The sequence below is a fragment of the Ovis canadensis genome, chromosome 9 (assembly GCF_042477335.2).
Source record: "Ovis canadensis isolate MfBH-ARS-UI-01 breed Bighorn chromosome 9, ARS-UI_OviCan_v2, whole genome shotgun sequence".
Taxonomy (NCBI): Eukaryota; Metazoa; Chordata; class Mammalia; order Artiodactyla; family Bovidae; genus Ovis; species Ovis canadensis.
In genome coordinates this window covers 36,389,515-36,398,459 of record NC_091253.1, presented here as the reverse complement: position 1 = coordinate 36,398,459, position 8,945 = coordinate 36,389,515, and positions in this window count along the sequence as shown.

Sequence of the window (8,945 nt, the reverse complement as noted above, 5' to 3'; positions counted from 1 at the left end):
AGAAATGACAGTGCAGTTGAAAATAGCTGCATCTGTCTCATGTGATTTTCTTTTTCCACAAGTTATATCCCAAATGGCAAGTGAACCATGTAGCCCCTGAGACAGAACTGGAAGCTCCACTTGAAACAAGACCCACTATTATACAGGCCTGCATAGGTAGGCAGATTCTTTAGCGCCACCTGGGAAGCTCTGCTGCTGCTAAGTCACTTCAGTTGTGTCCGACTCTGTGTGACCCCATAGATGGCAGCCCACCAGGCTCCGCCATCCCTGGGATTCTCCAGGCAAGAACACTGGAGTGGGTTGCCATTTCCTTCTCCAATGCATGAAAGTGAAAAGTGAAAGTGAAGTCACTCAGTGGTGTCCGACTCTTTGCGAACCCATGGACTGCAGCCTACCAGGCTCCTCCATCTGTGGGATTTTCCAGGCAAAAGTACTGGAGTGGGTTGCCATTACCTTCTCCTAGGCACTTAATAAGTATATTTAAGTGAATAAAGAACCTCATTTCCTTCTCACACAACCCTGAACTTAAAGGTCAACTCTGAACATTTTCTGCTTTCCAACCTCCTTTTACCAGGTGGACTTCTACTTATTTGGCGGAATTCAGTTCAGATAAAAACAGATTCTTCCATTGACCATTGATATATTCCTATCAACTTGAAACTTTTTATTACAGTTTATGGTGTGTGTTGGAGAAGAAAATGGCAACTCACTCCAGTGTTCTTGCCTGGAGAATCCCAGGGATGGAGGAGCCTGGTGGGCTGCTGTCTATGGGGTCGCACAGAGTCGGACACGACTAAAGCAACTTAGCAGCATGGTGTGTGTGTGTGTGTGTGTGTGTGTGTGTGTGTATACACATACACATAATTACATATTTATTTGTATAATGACTTGGCTGATGGCTATTTGCAGCCCCTTTCCCCATATATGTACATAAGACTGTAAGCTAATTTGAATGTAGGCCTATGACTTCCCAGGTGGTGCTAGTGGTAAAGAACCTACCTGCCAATGCAAGAGACGCAAGAGATGGGGGTTCGATCCCTGGATTGGGAAGATCCCCTGGAGGAGGAAGTGGCAACCCACTCCAGTATTCTTGCCTAGAGAATTCCATGGATGGAGGAGCTTGGTGGACTGCAGCCCACAGGATCACAAAGAGTCAGACACAACTGAACACAGACTCATGCTTGTTAGCTGTACCCAGTATTCTATCCTCAATGCCCAGCCTAGGATCTTGACAGATCATGGTATTCAGAACCTAAGTGCTGAATGGATAAATGAAATGGAGAAAGGTCAAGGCTGGGCTCAGGAATGCCTTGTATTAGAAATCTTAGTGATTCAATACAGACTTGGGAAAAATGATCTAAAATTTTTACCAAGCTGAGAATCCGTGATTCTAGTAAATGTGTTATTCCTCTATATTTCATGTATGCACATTTTAAGGTATAGATACGAAAAATATCTTAAAGTTTTCTACAGCCCCTGGCAAAGCCTTCAGCAATTTATGCAAAAGGGATATTCTGTGCATGCCACTAGACTGGTCAGCAACTTTGGTCCCATTATACCCAAACTGTTTCTAGCTGCCCCTCATTCTAGTTCAGTTCAGCAATTACTGAGTACATTCTTTCAGCCAAGCCACCTTCTACCTGGTCCAAGTCCTGTCTTCAGGGAGAACTTGAGAGACACACATCAGTTCAGTTCAATTCAGTCACTCAGTTGTGTCCAACTCTTTGAGACCCAGTGGACTGCAACATACCAAGCTTCCCTGTCCATCACCAACTCCTGGTGCTTGCTCAAACTCATGTCCACTGAGTAGGTGAGATACACATGAAACCAAGTAACTACAATACACTCTCAGATGTATGGTCATGGACAAGGTCATGCAGTGTCATCATGGCCCAGTGCACAGGGTAGGCAAGTGTCGAAGATGGCTTAGGAGGAAATGACCCTTGAACCAGGTTTGGGAGGATGAATAAGAGTTAGATTTTCAAAGAGGCAAAAAGACCATATAAGGAAGTGATCATTGCATTTTGCAAAAGTCAGGAGTCTGGAAACAGAATAATGTGTTTGGAGAGCTATCCGGTAATTATATGGCAGAAAGCAGGTAAGGTTGGAGAAGCCTAAGGGGTTCTTATCTTCCTCCCCCTCCTGCCACCGGAAATGTAAGCTCACCTTGTGTACTGTGCTCATGTGCTTTGTCATGTCCAACTCTCTGTGAAACCATGGACTGTAGCCCACCAGGCTCCTCTGTCCATGGATGTCCCAGGCAAGAATACTGGAGTGAATTGCCATTTCCTTCCCCAGGGTAACTTCCCAACCTAGGGATCAAACACATGTCTCCTGCACTGGCAAGCAGATTCTTTATCATCCCCTTTTCCATATCCTTGATTGGTCCTTAATCCTCAAACTCTGTATCACAATACCTGCCCAGCATATTCCACAGGCAGGAAACCTAACGTCCTCCGGAGGAGCCATCTTGCTGAGATTGTTGCCAGCAGATTTACTTCCAGGGTGATTGTAGCAAGAATTTGTCTAACAGAATGAATGATCAGCCCCGAGTAAAAAGATTATGAAAAACTTAATAGCACTGTAGGAACGTGGCTGTTAATGAAATACAGTTGGCTGCTCTCGCCAGTTGGCACTAACCGACCTGACACTGTCAACATCACAATACGGTATTTGTTCCCAATTATTTTACAGCAACAACTGAAATACAATATGGTATTAATCATATTTATTATAAGTATCAATTTGAGAAATTTCTGACATGCCAGAAGATGAATAGGTTTATTATGAAAAGCAATTCTGCTTGGTGCACGCCTGCTGCTGCTGTGTAATAAATAGCCTCTGTAGGAATTTTTTTAAAGAAATAAAGCAAAAAAAGCACTGAAGATAAAAATAAAGCATTGAGATCCTTCACATGCCTGCTATTTCCAAAGGCTAAGCACAACCATCACACCTTGTGCCTTTAGGATTCTAATAGGTAAAAATAAGCCAATAGACCATTCCAGACCCTCAGAACAGAGAGCAAGGAAAGTTTCATGATTGGGGCCCAAAGGAACAGGGACGCTGGAGGGAAAGGACAGTTTCTGCAAATGCAGTTCCTTCCAGCCTGCTCCTCCTCTTACAACATTCCTCTGACATGCACGTCTTTAAGGATGTGGCCCTAACTCTGGCCCTAACTCTATTTCAGCTTCATTCCCTCACATTTCTCAGGTGCTTTCACAAATAGCATTTTCTCAGAAACATCTTTCTGACAACCCCATTAAAATAAAAAGCCCTCCTTTAACCCTAAATTATGTTATTTCTAATAATGCTGCTGATATTTGCTTCTTCCCCTGTTACGCTGTAAACCAAATGTGAGCCAAGCATTTGTTTTATTCACAGCTTTGCACATACATGCTGGGCATGTAGCAATAAAAAATATTTGTTGAATAAATGAATGAACAAACAGATGAATGAATGAGAACATGAATGAATGAATTCATTCATCCAGCAATGTCTTTCTCAATTTTCACCTCTTTAAAAATATTTCCTCATTTTCTGCTTGTTCTTGATTCCTTGTAGTCCAGCCCCAGGTTAGTTCCTCCTCATTAGAGTTTTTCTAATAGCTTTCAAACCTGTTGTTCCTTTTGAGTTCCTTCAATTTATTCTCACTATTGTCAGCAAAGTAACTTTAAGAAAAAAAAAAAGGGTTATCTCCTTGTTTCACTGAAGCACTTACAACCTTTCATGTTTTTTTTTTTTAATTATTATAACATTAAGGATGAAGCTCAAAATCCTGAGCAAGGAATATAAAAAACTTCATGATTTGCCTCTTGCCTGCTCCCCTAGCTTTATCTCCTATTTCCTCCCAATTTATAGTCTGGTAGCTCCTAAGTGGGTATCCACTCCAGTGTGCCACTTTTTGCTTCCATTTATATTAGAGAAATCTTTCTCTGGTTGGTCCCTCTTGCATGTTTCTTACTTTATATGTTTTTTTGTTTTGTTTTGTTTGTTTGTTTGTTTTTTGCCGTTTCAGTTCAGTTCAGTCGCTCAGTCGTGTCCAACTCTTTGCAGCCCCATGAATCACAGCACGCCAGGCCTCCCTGTCCATCACCAACTCCCAGAGTTCACTCAGATTCATGTCCATCGAGTCAGTGATGCCATCTAGCCATCTCATCCTCTGTCGTCCCCTTCTTCTCCTGCCCCCAATTCCTCCCAGCATCAGAGTCTTTTCCAGTGAGTCAACTCTTCGCATGATGTGGCCAAAGTACTAGAGTTTCAGCTTTAGCATCATTCCTTCCAAAGAAATCCCAGGGCTGATCTCCTTCAGAATGGACTGGTTGGATCTCCTTGCAGTCCAAGGGACTCTCAAGAGTCTTCTCCAACACCACAGTTCAAAAGCATTGATTCTTCGGCGCTCAGCCTTCTTCACAGTCCAACTCTCACATCCATACATGACCACAGGAAAAACCATAGCCTTGACTAGACAGACCTTTGTTGGCAAAGTAATATCTCTGCTTTTGAATATGCTATCTAGATTGGTCATAACTTTCCTTCCAAGGAGTAAGCGTCTTTTAATTTCATGGCTGCAGTCACCATCTGCAGTGATTTTGGAGCCCCCAAAATAAAGTCTGACACTGTTTCCACTATTTCCCCATCTATTTTCCATGAAGTGATGGGACCAGATGCATCCAACTCCTTAATTCTATCATCTGAACAGAAACAGAAAAATAATGGAGCTCACAGAAAGATGTTAAAGAACCCAGAGAATAGAACGTTCTGCATAAGGATAATATCTGTCAAAGGAGACAAACAAGGAGGAGATCCATTTGCAAAGCAATCCAGTGGAGAAATGATAAAGAAGTATATTGGAGGGTTTATGTAAACACAAGCAAAAGTCTCAATTCCTGCAATCTTAGGAATAGGATTACAAATAGATAAAAATATTTGCTGGCAGTAAAGGAGCTTTGTACTCAGTCTAGTTTCTTTGAGTAAGGATTTTGGGGAAGAAGATCCACTTTAATGTCTTCTTGAGTCTCCAACAGGAGGTGGACATCAGAACTGACATCTTAAAAGAAGGATCTATCTTAAATAATGGAGCTGGCCTTACCAAAAGGGTAATAATAGCCCCATTTACCCATAAGATTCAAATCAAGTGTCATTTCAGGGAAGACTGCCATCCATGACAAATCCCCTAAATTCTCCCCCTGAGTGCACACTGGCTCTTGTATTTTACTGAAGTCTTTGTCCCCATATAAGACATTTTGATCATATGTGTTTCTCCTGCTAGAGCAGAGGTTTTGTTTCATTCACTTTTTGTTCCTTATGTCTACATGCCATCAGGCCCATGTAGGCCTTCAATAGACATGCGAGGTTTGAAGAATAAGAAATCTCACTAGAAGTAACACTGAGTGATTCTTGTGGAAATGTGATATTCCTATTCTGTATTGTTAGCAGAATAGGTTTTGATCATAGAAACTAACAGTTTAGGGAGACGTGATGAGGCCCTTGGGATGGAATATAATATCATGTGAGTGCCTGCAGCAAAATCAAACACTATTAGCAGCGATATTGACCCACAATATAGAGACTACCTTTATAGTGCTTAGCAGAATATTTGCCATGTAATCGGACACAACTGAAGTGACTTAGCAGCAGCAGGCAGGGACAGGGGAGCCTGGTGGGTTGCCATCTATGGGGTTGCACAGAGTCAGACATGACTGAAGTGACTTAGCAGCAGCAGCAGCAGCAGCAGCAGCAGCAGCAGCAGCAGCAGCAGCAGCAGCAGGCAATGAATCAGTCAACGGATCAGTCAGTCTACTAAAACTTGGGTTAGAAATTGGCACAAACATCGAAATCAAAATACCTTAAGATCTCTAAGGAGACCCTGCTAGTCATTCACCCTTTCCCTAAAAGGTGAGTATTTCTTGAAGACCCAATCCTGGATTTTCATTGGAAGGACTGTTGCTGAAGTTGAAGCTCCAATACTCTGGCCACTTAATGTGAAGAGCTGACTCACTGGAAAAGACCCTGATGCTGGGAAAGATTGAAGGCAAAAGGAGAAGGGGACAACAGAGGATGAGACAGTTAGATAGCATCACCAACTTAATAGACATGAAATCGACCAAACTCCAGGAGATAGTGAAGGACTGAGGAGCCTGGTGGGCTCCATGGCGTCACAAAGAGTCAGACACTACCAGAACAACAACATCAAATAAAAATATACAATGAGAATACATTTTGACTTTATCTTAGTCATATTCTCCAAGGCCCTAACTTGTTTTTACATAAATTGATGTGATTAGGGAATAACAGCTTCTAGTAACATGATCCATCCCTGATTTTTCTCTTTTTCCCCCTAGCAATAGTTCTTCCAATTTTTACTCCACTTTTCATAAGGTCTGTAGGAAGTCTTGATGAAAGTGAAAGTGGAGAGTGAAAAAGTTGGCTTAAAGCTCAACATTCAGAAAACGAAGATCATGGCATCTGGTCCCATCACTTCATGGGAAATAGATGGGGAAAGGGTAGAAACGGTGTCAGACTTTATTTTTGGGGGGCTCCAAAATCATTGCAGATGGTGATTACAGCCATGAAATTAAAAGACGCTTACTCCTTTGAAGAAAAGTTATGACCAACCTAGATAGCATATTCAAAAGCAGAGACATTACTTTGCTGACTAAGGTCCATCTAGTCAAGGCTATGGTTTTTCCTGTGGTCATGTATGGATGTGAGAGTTGGACTGTGAAGAAGGCTGAGCGCCAAAGAATTGATGCTTTTGAACTGTGGTGTTGGAGAAGACGCTTGAGAGTCCCTTGGACTGCAAGGAGATCCAACCAGTCCATTCTGAAGGAGATCAGCCCTGGGATTTCTTTGGAGGGAATGATGCTAAAGCTGAAACTCCAGCACTTTGGCCACCTCATGTGAAGAGTTGACTCATTGGAAAAGACTCTGATGCTGGGAGGGATTGGGAGCAGGAGGAGAAGGGGATGAGAGAGGATGAGATGGCTGGATGGCATCACTGACTCAGTGGACGTGAGTCTGAGTGAACTCTGGGAGTTGGTGATGGAGAGGGAGGCCTGGCGTGCTGTGATTCATTGGGTCTCAAAGAGTCGGATACGACTGAGCGACTGAACTGAACTGAACTGATAGGAAGTCACAGGTCTACAGCATTTCTTCCTTTGAAATACTTCATTGGGTAGAATTTATTTTGCATAGAATTATTTAAGATCATTTTTTAACATAGCTTATGTCTTATGGGAATTTTACAACCTTATTTTCTGCTGATACAAATGGCTTTTGATCTTTAAAAGGGCAGGGATATAGTTCCCTTCAAATATTTTTAAATCTCTAAAGAGAATTGGTTTTAGTAGTAATGAGGATACAGCATTTTGCTTCTAGAACTTTAGAAAAGAAAGGCCTAATAACCAAATCCTGGGAATGTATTGAGGTTTGGGTTTTTTTTTTTTAATTCCAGTATGCAGATATTCAGCATAAAACTAAAGTACCCTGAGAAAAAGGCTGAAAATAAAAACAAAAGTGACAACTAACTGTAATATGTTGTCAACAATATTGCCCAAGTGTCCGCACATGTCATCTCAGTCCATTTTTTCTGAGATGAGTCTGAATGAATTTTGAATTTTAGAATTGACATAATTCACTCTGTTTTTGTAAATAAAGTTTTATTGAAACTAGCCATGCCTATTCGTTTACATATTATCTACGGGTACTTTTTGTATTAGTGTAACAGAGCTGAGTAATTACAGCATGGTCTAATATTAGAACTAAAATATTTGCTTCTGGGGATTTGCCAGGTGGCTCAGTGGTAAAGAACCCATCTGCCAATGCAGGAGATGCAGTTTGAGTCCCTGGGTCAGAAAAATCCCTTGGAGAAGGAAATGGCGACCCACTCCTGTATTCTTGCCTGGGAACTTCCGTGGACAGAGGAGCCTGGCAGGCTACAGTCCGTGAGGTCACAAACAGTCAGACACGACTGAGCAACTGAACACACAACGGTTGCTTCTGGTGCTTCACAGAAAACGTATGCTGAGCTGGTACGGAGAAATAGATGGTCTAAACTGATCCTGTAAAAGACTGAGTATCAAAGTCTCCACTTACGATTGCACATTGTGAAATGCACAGCACACGAGTCAGTAAAAGCCGTCTATGTCCATTCTCAAATTCAAAATTCATTTACCTGAAAATACAGCAGTTTTTCATACTTATTATCATGTCTGGGTTTGGTATAAGGGGGTGACAGGGAAGGGAAATTGCCTTGAGCATTTTAAGTCTATTTCATTATGAGTCTTTTTTCACTTTTCTTCAGCCAGAAAGAGAGTGTGAAATAGAATAAGGCATCCAAATCAATAGATTAAATTTATTGAAAGGATGAGTAATTGGAGTAATGTTACAGAATATCAAGCAGATTATTTAGATAGCACACAAGTTTCCAGTCTGATCAGGTCAATTTACAGGCCATCAGAAATTACACAGAGAAATAGTGGGTTTGATCCAAGAGCCTTCTGCATTAGAATGTAGTAATTTGCTCTCTTTAGCTATTTAATCTCTTCCTTGTGTTCAGAGGAAGAAAGGAAGCAGTCATGAGAGAGGGAAGTAATGATATCATACTATAATTGCTTACACAGATAACAATAACAGAAGCCTTTTCAACACCTGCTGATATTGTATTTACTGCTCATTCCCTTACAGAAAGGTAAAATGATGAATAGGGAGGTCGATCAGGAAAATCCCGGAGTGAGTCTAGGAAAATCGCATCAAATATATCTGAGCAGCAGAACCTCCAATGGAGCCAGGCTCCCAGACCTACAGAATCTTGGTGTGTAGGTTTAGAGAGGAGCCCAGTCAGTTATGTCTTTAACTGGATGCTTATGGTATTTGTCATGCAGCCAAGCTTGGGAACCACCTATGCAGTGCAACACTTCATTTTCCAGTGGTGAGACTGAAGGGAC